A 3,535-nucleotide genomic window follows, 5' to 3' on the forward strand; every position below is an offset into this window, starting at 1 on the left:
CACTTATAAGGCAGGCAGTGGAATCACTGAGCTAAATCTCTGGCCTGGAATCTGTTTATTTTGTTTTCTTTTGATGTGGCCTGAAATTCTGATGTTGTTATAATAAGTTTGCTGTAATTTTTTTTGCTTGTTTGTTTTGTTTTGTTTTTGATACTGGCGATGGAACTCAGGTCCTTGCACTTGCAAGGCAGGTGGTGGAACCACTAAGCTAAATCCCCTGCCTAGCTTGCTGTAATGTTAATTTGAATTCTAAATACTAACTGGCTTTTACGTTGCTGGTCTCTATCTATTTCTCTATCGACTTATTTTTTTGTTTTTTTGTCAGGGTCTTGCTATGTAGTGCAGGCTGGCCTTGAACTCACCATGTAGCCCAGGCTCACAGCAGTCGTCCTGCCTCAGCCTCCTAAATGCTGGGATTACCGGCCTGGTTCATTGGTGGTATCTTTAAGGTAATGTTCCCAGTGATGAGTTGCCATGCTAATACTGAGTCACCAGGAAGGGCAGAGTTGCCCTGGTTTGGGTGTCAGTGAGTTTCACAAAACTCACATGGAGACCTGAGGGACAAGAAGAACAAAAATAAATAAATAAATAGGGTTGGGCATGTTGGACACCTATATTCTCAGCAGTTGGGAGGCAAGAGGATGGCTGAGATTTCAAGGCCAGCTTGGGCTACATACTAAGTGCAGGACCAGGCTGAACTACGCAGTGAGACCTTGTAAAAAAAAAAAACACAAAAAAAGAAAGTAATGTGTCTGGCAATTCCCTATATTTGTGCCAGGCAGTTGGATTTTTTTTTTTTTTTAAGAGGGGAAGGGGTTTATTTGATTTAGAGTTTGTAAAGGTTTCAGTCCATATTCAACCAATTCCAGGCAGAGCAGAAACAACATGGTACACACAAGGCAGCAAAGTCAGTAAGAGAATGTTAACAGTGTCTCCCAGCCCCTTTTATCTTATTCATATTACTTAGGGTGGGTAGCACTCACACCCTTAATCCTAGTGCTGTTGAGCCTAGAATTGCATTTAGATCATCTCTTTAAGAATTGCTAAGCCCTAGCAGTTTAGGCATTGCTGAAAATTCCAAGTTCCATTTCCAGCATCCCGAGAAATATGTGGCAAGTTGTGAATGCCAGAGGTTTATCGTGGTTCCTCCCCTATGGCACTTTTGGTGGTTGTAGCTCCCTTGGCTTCTCTCTTGGGCTGGCTCTGCTCCTCTTTGCAGCTTTCCCCAGACAATCCATGCTCCTGGCTTCTCCAAACTTCTGGGGTCTCCACTGCACCTTTGGTTTAACACTCACAGCTTCACACGCTGCCCTCTCAGGGGCACACTGCCTGGCCTCCCAGGGCTTCTTCTGAAATCTGGGTGGAAGCCTTCCTGACCCCACAACTCTCACATTCTGCATGTGTCTAAAAGCAGCACCATGTGGATGATGCCAAGGTCAGCTGCCAGCCGGAGCAGTAGTAGCCAAGCTTCCCTCTCTTGGCTATCTGGGTTGAGTGCCTGGAGTGCTGAGTACTCTGAACCCAACCCCAACGAACAAATTTGCTAGGTTGCCACTGTTTTGGAGCAACTTCCCTAGGCCGCCAGCATTCTGGAACATGGTGTGGGTGTTGTCATTTTGGAGCCTGGTTCTCTGGGGCTTTTTTCTCAAAGTAAATCCCTTCACCTTTATAACTTGGAGGCTCAGAGTATGGAGTCCTGCTGGCTGCTTCCTGGGTTGCTTTCAAACTATCTTTTCTGTTTTCCTGGTGGTCCTTTTCAGTAATCAAGATCTGTTCTGCTCTGTCTTTGCAGTCCACAACTTTACTGGAGCTTCTTTTCTGGCCCGACTCAAAATGTTTTAAATCATTCTTCTGGGCTCTTTGCTCTTGATTCTTCATATGGATCTGGTTAAAAGCCCCCAACATTAGCCAGGCTACTGCCTCAATATTTGATTGCCTTGAAAGTTCTTCTGCAAGATTAATTAGTCCACTACCATTAATCTTAGTCTCAGGCAAAGTCTCTGAACATGAACAAAATGCAGACAAACTTTCTGCCAAGCAGTAACACACATCATCTGGAGTCCAACAGCCATTGTAGTCCATCTTTCCAGCAGGAACGGCCTGGTCTTTTTTTTGTGTGTGTGGTACCAGGGATCGACCTTGTGCTTTTGAGGCAGGCATGATGCCACTGAGCTAAATCTCCAGCCCCTGACCCTGGTCTTTATCAGCTTTCTAGTCTTCTGAGCTCTGACCAGAATCTGCCATACAAAATAGCCCAAGATGTTCCAGCACTGCTTTTGTAGCCAATGTCTCTGAATCTTTCCAAACTCTTGCACTTGCCACAAGCCAGTTCCAGGTAGTGTTACAGCAACAACCCCACTTCTCTGGTACCAAATTTCTGTGTTAGTTACTTTTCTCTCATTGCTGTGAGAAAATACCAGATACCCAAAGTTAGAAGGGAAGGGGTTTATTTGGCTTACAGTTTGTAGAGGTTTCAGTTCATAATCAGCCAACTCCAAGGCAGAGCAGAAACAACATGGCACACACGAGGAATAGTTGGATTTAAAGCACATTTTGTGTTTTCATTTTTGGTGTTTCAAACCTTGCCACTGAGCCATCTGTCCAGTCAAAAACATTCCTTTTTTCTACCATATTTTACTTTTACTTCAAATGTATAAAATGAAGATATTGATTATTTCAAATTTTTCCTCATTGATACTTATTTCTCAGTTGTGAGAAAGTATCTTTTGGTACTTTAATAATTATTTTATAAAGCCGGGTATGGTGGCACACACCCATGCACTCGGGAGGCTGAGGCAGGAGGATCGCTTTGAGTTTGAGACCAGTCTGGGCTACATAGTGAGTTCCAGGTCAGTCTCAATTACATAGTGAGACCCTGTCTCAAAAACAAAAAACCAAAAACCAAAAAAACCAAAAAAAATTTAAATATGTTCATTGTAAAGTTAGAATATATTTTCAACTTAAAGTTAGTGTTTTTCAATCATTGGAACTGAACAAAAGTATGGCTGCTTCTGAATTTGGAGGCATTGCTCTTTAGCATTTAGTCATTTTTTAAAAATTTAATTTATTGGTACATTCTAGGTAGACAGTACAATTACATTCATTACTGGGATCTTGTACCTTTACATGCCAGTCACTATGCTAAGTAATAAGGGTATGCTAAGCTTAATTGCTATGCTAATAAGGTAAATATGTCCCTACTTCAGGAAACTTGGAGATTTCTTGCAAAAAACAGCATCTTGTTGCAAACAGTATGAAATGCTTTGAGAGAGAGGAGGTCAAATGAGGAAGTATCAGGATCAAGGAAATGGTGGCTTAGGTTTGAGGTAGGCCTGGTGCCTAAGTAGACTTGACTGGCTAGTGAAAGGAATGGGCAGAGAGCCTGAACAGAAGTCTGTGCTGTGAGAATCTCTTGGAGCTGTCATTGGACTGCAGAATGGTGACCTCCAGAACAGACTTTGCCTTTGTTCACAGGGCCTATCACATAGTAGATACTTATTTATAAACCTTTGTTAAAGGATGAGTGAAACAAGTG

The 3,535-nt window shown here is 42.5% G+C and overlaps 1 non-coding gene across 1 annotated transcript; it reads left to right on the forward strand.

Annotated features, from left to right (window-relative positions):
• Positions 1-456: 456 nt before the first annotated feature.
• On the forward strand, positions 457-563 carry LOC117284359. The gene has a single exon (XR_004515448.1). It is a non-coding gene; the product is annotated as a small nucleolar RNA U6-53/MBII-28 (small nucleolar RNA).
• The last annotated feature ends 2,972 nt before the right edge of the window (positions 564-3,535 follow it).

The sequence above is a fragment of the Fukomys damarensis genome, unplaced genomic scaffold (assembly GCF_012274545.1).
Source record: "Fukomys damarensis isolate Sample0158 unplaced genomic scaffold, DMR_v1.0_HiC HiC_scaffold_36, whole genome shotgun sequence".
Classification (NCBI taxonomy): Eukaryota; Metazoa; Chordata; class Mammalia; order Rodentia; family Bathyergidae; genus Fukomys; species Fukomys damarensis.